The following is an 8,217-nucleotide window of genomic DNA, read 5'->3' as shown; positions in this document are numbered from 1 at the left end:
ACTCATAGATTCTTACATAAAAACCTACTGAAATTAAACCTAAAGACAAGGACTGATAGTGAGGTCAGAAATTGGCAACATATCCTGGAACAACAATTAACTACTAAATGTAAGAAATATATGCTATGTGGGTACTTTTTAAATGGCACAAAAGAATCTAGTTAAGAAAATTAAGAACACTAGGATAATGAGGGAAAAATGTACTCAGGACTTATTTGAGAGGAAAGAAAATCTGAATAACTTTAGAGTTTAGATAAATATATATGTCAGAAGTATAAAGTTTAGAAAAGTATAGAGTTTAGATAAATATATATGTCAAAAAATAGGAGGCAATGATATTAATATGAGACAAATATTAATGTTACAAAACATTATAAATTTATAAATCAGGAGAAAAAATGAGATCCACAATGAGAGAAGAAAAATCAATAGCATAGTAATAAAATAGACAATAGTCATATGAAGGTAATTAATAGAATAAAAATGGCCAGGAAACATGAAAATATATCTAAATGCATTAATAATCAGATAATTGAAAATAATAAATGATGAAATATATTTTGGATTTTGGATTAGTAAAGATTAAAAATATAGATACAATCTATTATTAATGAAGGTGTTAAGGAAAGACTCACTCTCATTTTACTGATAGGAGCTAAATGGGTAGTTCTTTCTGTAAGTGATTTTGTGAATATACTAAATTGTAAATTGAAAAAAAATATTTGACTCATGATATAATTCCACTTTTAGAAATCTAATCTAAGGAGATAATTACAAAGGTGTTCTTCACATTATTCATAATACAACCTTGAGAATTCAATAGATAAAGTAATCATTTTAAAGAGAACAAGGCAGAGCAGCATAAAACAGGAATGCCCTTGGGCATCCTTCATTGGATGACTTTTATCTAAATGACTTTAAACCATGTTTGCCACTCCACTATAGAATACAAAAACATAAAATTTCCCTTTTAAATTGGGAGCATGATTTTATTGCCATAAATTAGGAGTGGCCTCAATAAACAATAGGCAAGCAGACATATTACCTAATTATCATCAGAAGGATGGACGAAGATCAGTTGCTTCCAAGCCAAAGCCATCCTTCTTGGCAGACATCCTCCATTACATCAACTCATTAAGATACCTGCAGTTGATCTATTTTGAAGGATTGCATTATATAGTTCAATTTTATGGCTATGGTTTTAACACCTTCCCTGAAAAACACCCAGGCTGAAGTCATTGAGCCCTTCTGTGGTGGAGTTACAAACACAGATGCACAGGTGCTTAAAGAGGTAAAGTACTTGAGTAGAGTGGGTAAGAAATCTATTCAGCTGGGAAGCACAGGATATTTAGGGATAATCCTAGTTTTTATCAGGCAATTTGGTGGACAGATTTTCCAATTGTTTCACTCAGTGAATGGGACCAGTCTTGGGAGGAATTCTACGGCAGTGAAAGCGAATGGATTGGGACATTCAGTTTACTCTTTATATAACACCTGGTCTCTTATTCATGTTGAAGGAAGCAGCCACTTTTTTTTAGAAATTCTGTATCAGCTGAGATTGGTTTGCAATCTTTCAGGGCCTCTTGCTCAGTTACCTCACATAGAACTGGTATTGTAGTGTATGTGTCCAGGCTACCATATAAGATTGTATAATTTTACTGACTAGCTCAGAATAGTATTTTCCCCCACAGGTTCTAGTCCAGTCATGAGATATGTTCTACCATCACCTTCTTCAAGAATCAATACTGTTTAGGATTAATAATCTCCATTTTTTATCACCTTTGCAGTAATCTACTGAATTGATAGAGTAACATAAAACTGAACCTACTCTGTTTCACAGGTACTAATTTGTGGTACAGGTTAGTACTACATCAGAATTTAAATAGTCATATAATATATTCCAAACAACAACAACACTATCTCTGTGGCTTGACTAACATGAAATTAATCAGTTTTTCTGACCCCAAAGCCGCTTCTCCTTACATCTTCCCTATCCCAATGAATAAAACTACCATTCATCTAATTTTTCAGGCCCAAAACACAAGCATGTCTTTGATTCCTATTCCTTCCCAACTACCTCTCTTCTAATAATTTACCAGGTACTGTTAATTTTATCTCAATTGACTCCAATTCATCCAGAGCCTTTACTATAATTAAGGATACCACCATTTTAAGAAGGCCCCCAATTGTTCTCTTCCAGTCCATCCTTACTTGTTGTAATTTGCTTCCTACACTGCAGCCAAAGTGACCTTTTCAAGATGTAAATCTAATCGTCTATTTCACTATTTAAACCTTCTTGGCTGCCTTCAGGTAAAGACTGTATGGCTTAACATGGAGCTTATAAGGCTTATATGGTCCTTTGGGATGATACCTGCCTACCTCCCAATCTCATTTCTTACCAATTTTTTTTTGGGCCATTCTGAACTATATTCAGATTTTAGAATAATGTCATTCTCTTTCCCTAATCTTTGGCTCTTTGAAAAAATTCTTCCCTCTGGAATTTTCTTCCATCTGTTTTCCACCTGGCTAATTTATGAGAACATTCCAAGTCTTACTGGGATATTACTTTGTGTAGGATGACTTCTCTGATCCCTAATCTTGGATCATTAGATCATTGGATCATTGGATCACTACTTCCTTTGGAAGCCCCCTTTGGAGTAGTACTAACCCTACCAATTATTAGTACTTATTATATCAAATTGTAATTGTCTACTTACTTACCTATATTGCAAACTGCAGTGCATTAGACAATACATTCTTCAGGCTGGAATTATCTTTGTTTATTTATCTTGTACTTAGCACAATGGCAGGCAAATAATATGCCTAAATATTCACTAAATGCTAAGCTTTCACTGACTGACTAAATGAATGAATAAACTGGAATAGATCTTGGCTAGGTATATTTACAGAGAGTGCAGTCTATCTAGGACCACACTATGCCAAACTGGGGCTATCATAGGCTAATATTAATATAAATAATCTTTTATATATACTAAGAAGGTTGGAATATTTTCAACAGTTAAAACTGCTAAATACATATTTGAACTAATAGAAAAGAAATATTAGTGGCAAAATTCCTTTTACTAAACAGATGCCATTCATATTGCTATGAGCAGTTACTGAGTGCTAGCAATGTGTGAACCTCTAGGCAGAATGTTGTGTTAGACGAAGTTTCTACTTGGGAACTAAATTTGACAGACAGACAACATGCAAACACAGTACAAGCCTGGATTGTGCTCAATAGAAGGAGGAGTCACAAGACTCCAGTTTGCATGTAAGCTTCTCCCCAACTGGATATTAAATTTAATATTTTAAAGAAAAAAATGTTTGGGGATATGTTTTGCTTGAAATTGTGGGGGTTACCAGCCTGGGCCCAGGAGTCAGACAGATTTAAGTCCAATTCTGGCTCTTTTATTTACTACTTAGAAGAGGTCTTTAATGATGCTTAACCTCAAGTTTTTAAGGATGTAATGGGATAATAATAATAATATCTGCCTACATGATAGTTAACTTTATGTGTGACTTGAGTAGACTAAGGGATGCACAGATAGCTGGTGATAATTTAAGAAGTAGATCTGTGAGGGTATGTCCAAGATGAGATTAGCATTTGAAACAGTAGACTGAGTAAAGCAGATTGTTCTCTCCAATGCAGGTGGGAGTTATCCAATCCACTGAAGGCCTAAATAGAACAAAAAGGAGTAAGAAGGGCTAATTCACTCTGTCTTTTATTGATTTGGGATGTCCATATTCTTCTGCCCTCCAACAGTGGAACTCCTGGTTCTTGGGCCTGTGGACTCTGGGACTTATACTAGCAGCCACCTCTCCTCCTGATTCTCAGGACTCTTGCATTGTACTGAATTACACCATCAGCTTTCCTAGTTTTCCAGCTTGCAGACAGTTTATCATGGGACTTATTGGCCTCCATAACCACAAGAGCAAATTCTCATACTAAATCTCCTCTTGTATATCTAAATATGTCCCATTGGTTCTTTTTCTCTGGAGAACATTGAAAAATAGTCTCATAGACATATTACTGTGAAGATTAAATAACATTAAATACATAAAATTCCTGGCAGAATAACACGTACATAGAAAGTGCTTAGTAATTATTAGATACTAAAATTCTTTAGTCTAACCTCATCATTTTACAGATGGTGAAACCAAGGCACCAAAGATATTAAATGAAATTACCAGTGGTCTCACAGCTTGTTAGTAAAAGGTAGAGAACTACAAACAAGATCTTCTGATTCCTCAGTCTCTCTCCTGATGTTTGAATATAGTACATGGATGCAAACTGAGGAGGCATCATAACATATGGTATCCATGGTGACAGTTTTCTTATGAAATATAAACATTGTTTAATTTGTAGCCACTCTTGTCCATCCTTTCTGTTGGTTATGAACAGTAATAAGGAGAAAAGAACATTGGAGAATTATGCAAAAAAAGAAAATTCCATGATCTGAAGAAAAAAATGATGAGATTAGTAAGACTCTTAGCTGCATAGACTTGTTCTTTTGTGCTATAAGTGTAGTATCAAGGCAGTAAGTATGTATTTGATTAAATGTAGTGTCAAGGTGGTACATATACATTTAATATCAGTAATGAGCTTGCCATATGCAAAGTTTATGGCAAAAATGAGAGAGGGCAAGTTGAGGATCAAAAGGAACATTCTTTGTCCATTAATTTTTTATTAGCTAGTGGAGATGCATGAAAGTTTAAATATTTTTTTTTATTTTCTAACTTTTCTACTTTTTTTCAACATCAAAAATGATATTTCACATTTATTTACCATGAAGAGACTTCCAGATATTAGTGTTATGTAATATATTTTAGCAGTACTATTTTTATAGAAACAGGAGGAGCATTTCTTTGAAAGAATTCAGGTTCTAAAGCAGATGACATGAACAAAGCAAAGATCATTAATTACTAATGGAAGAGCTCATCATTAGGCTGGATTAGGTAGATTTTTTTTCTTAGTCAATGTAGTTAAAGTTTGTCAATTTTGTTGATTATCATTTCAAAGAACCTACTTTGGCTTCATTGATTTTCTCTATTATTTTTGTATTCAGGCTTTACTTCAAAGGATGTTTTCAAAATGCAAATATACTAATATGTTAATAAGGATTTGATCTAAAGCATTTTTCTAGTAAAAGGGACACATGACAGGTGGATGAGTTTGTGTAAGAGGTTGCCCCGAGGATGGAGATGATTAGCAAAGCATACTTTTAAAAAAATTTCCTGATTTTGCCAAAATTCATTTATTTATTTATTTTTTCAGAGTTTGATGAACTGATAAGAACAGATACTACACTTAGTCTTGGCCAAAAGGCCAAGATGCAATAGACTTTCACATCTAGCCATGACTAAGATATTGGTTTTGTACTTGCCCTGACATATATATACAACCATAAAACTGGACAAAATAAATGAGGTAACTGTTTCCAGGAATAGATAAACAGGAAGTGCAAGACTATAATCCTTGAGAGAAGGGAAACACATGTGATGAGCTCTATGTTAACCCCAACTTTCTGCCCTGAGGCATTTTTCTGAATGAACCCAAACAGAAACTAGACATTTGCCTCTTATGAGACAGTGATCATAGTTTAGGGTTGCAGAAATGGTTGGAATTTGTGTAGCAGAGACTGGAAACAGAAAGCTGGGTTTGGGTGTACATGTGGGTTTTGCTCATGTTTTTAAATAAGGTCTGGTCTTGACTCCTCAAGGTAAGACAAAAGGGAGCAGCACATCACAACTTATGCAAGGGGTTGAGAAGCAACTGATGTAAGAGAGGTCACAGAATACTAGGAGGTGGAGGTCACCCCATTTAAATTGGAGAGAACTTACTGCCTACCTCAAATATCCAGTGGAAATCCATTAGGGTGCACGTTAGAAGAAAAACACACTCCAGAGTAAGTAAGTGCCATGCAGTAGGACTAGGGGTTGAACCCAAATAAACTCATCCTAACAAAGCATAACATAAATAGAAATTATGCAAACCAAAGCAGATTAAGAAAAAAGATTATCAAAGATGTACAGAGACCCAGTAACTCATGGGACAATATCAAGTGATCTAACACATTGTAAAAGGAGCCTCAGTGGGAAAAGATATGGAGAATGGGCAAAAATATATTTTAAGAAAGAATGGCCCCACATTTTTTCCCCTACACATCAACCCAGGGATCCAGGAAATTCAGTGAATCCAAATAGGATAAAGACAAAGGAAGCCACACTAGGTACCTAATTGTTAAACTGCTGAAAATCAAAGATAAGGAAAAAAAGTCCTGCAGCTAGAGGTAAAAGAACACAATCACGTATGGGAACCACGATGAGGATGATGGCTCATTTCTTACCAAAAAACAATAGAGGCTAAAAACAAAAGCATTACATCTTCAAAGTAACTGAACAACAACAACAACAACAACAACAACAACAAAATGCCAGCCAGAAAACTATCTACAATAAAAAGTGAAAGAATATTTTGTTAGAAGTTTTGTGTTACAAAGAATGTTGAGTTTTTTTTTTCAGGTTGAAGAAAAACAAAACAATATCATATGAAAATTGGAATCTACAGAAAGGAATGGAATGCACTGGAAATAATTATTTAGGTGAATGTAAACTACCTTTTACATTTCTTGATTTCTTTAAAAGACAACTTGATTTCTTTCCAAGTGAGAGTTTAAGATGAAAATATCACATGTCCTGTTTAGCTTATATATAGAAGGAAAATGTATGACAACAATAACACAAAGGATGGGAGAAGAATAAACAGAACTATAGGATATGTTCTTTCAAGTTTCTTACATTTCATCTGAAGTGCTAAATATTATTTTTAAGTAGGCAATAATAAGTAAAGGATAGATACTGTAATTGCTAGGATGGTTACCAAAAATTTATAGTAAGAGATATATAATTAAAAAGTCAATAGGCAAAATTAGATGGAATACTAAAAATATTTAGCTAATCCTTCCAAATAAGGGAGACAGGAAGAAGAAAGGGACAAGAAGAAGAAAAAGGACAGAAATCAGAGTGAACAATTAGAAACCAAATAGACGTAAAGCCAACCATATCAATAATTATACTAAATGGATGGACATAAAGGGCATTATGCCAAGTGAAATAAGTCAAGTATCATATGATCATATTAAATAAATCAAATATATGATTTCATTTATATATGGACTTTAAAAAATGAATAAACAACAACAAAAAAGCAGAATCAGGCCTACAAATGCAAAGAGAAGACTGATGGTTGCCAGAGTTGGGTGGTAGGTAGGTGGGTAAAAGGGAGTAGGAGATATGGTCTTCTAGTTGCGGAATGACTAGGTCACAGGAATGGGGGCTGCAGCATGAGGAATATCGTCAATGGTATTGTGGCATAGGGTGGTGACAGATCGTTACACTTATGATGAGCATGGCATAATGTGTGGACTTGAGTTACTTTGTTGTGTTCCTAAAACTAGTGTAGCATTGTGTGTCAACTGTGCTCAGATTAAAAAAAAATAATTATATTACATGAAAATGGACTGAACACTCCACTTTATTTTACTTATTTTTTAGATGGTTCTTTTTTAAAAATATAATTTATTGCCAATTTGGCTTACATACAACACCCGGTGCTCATCCCAACAATTGCCCTCCTCAGTGGCCATCACCCATTTTCCCCTCTCCCCCATCCCCCTCTTCACTCTAAGTTTGTTCTCTGTACTTATGAGTCTCTTGTGGTTTGCCTCCCTCCCTCCCTCTCTGTAACTATTTTTTCCCCTTCCCTTCCCCCATGGTCTTCCTTAAGTTTCTCAAGATCTACATATGAATGAAAACATGTGATATCTGTCCTTCTCTGATTGACTTATTTCACTCAGGATAATAGCTTCCAGTTCTATCCCTGTTGCTGTAAATGGCATGATTTCATTCTTTCTCATTCCAAGTAGTATATATAAGCCACATCTTTATCCATCCATCAGTTGAAGGGCATTTAGATTCTTTCCATAATTTGGCTATTGTTGAAAGCACTGCTATAAACATTGGGGTACATGTGCCCCTATTCATCAGTAGTCCTGTAGCCCTTGGGTAAATTCCTAGCAGTGCTATTGCTGGGTCATAGGGTAGATCTATTTTTAATTTTTTGAGGAACCTCCACACTGTTTTCCAGAGTGGCTGCACCAGTTTGCATTCCCACCAACAGTGCAAGAGGATTCCCATTTCTCCACATCCTCGCCA

The 8,217-nt window shown here is 34.9% G+C and overlaps 1 pseudogene; it reads right to left on the bottom strand.

Moving 5' to 3' along the window:
- Positions 1 to 5,183: 5,183 nt before the first annotated feature.
- Positions 5,184 to 5,341, bottom strand: LOC122230902 (annotated as a pseudogene).
- Positions 5,342 to 8,217: the final 2,876 nt, after the last annotated feature.

This window comes from Panthera tigris, chromosome C2, assembly GCF_018350195.1.
Source record: "Panthera tigris isolate Pti1 chromosome C2, P.tigris_Pti1_mat1.1, whole genome shotgun sequence".
Taxonomy (NCBI): Eukaryota; Metazoa; Chordata; class Mammalia; order Carnivora; family Felidae; genus Panthera; species Panthera tigris.
This window is presented reverse-complemented; position numbering and strand designations above follow the sequence as displayed.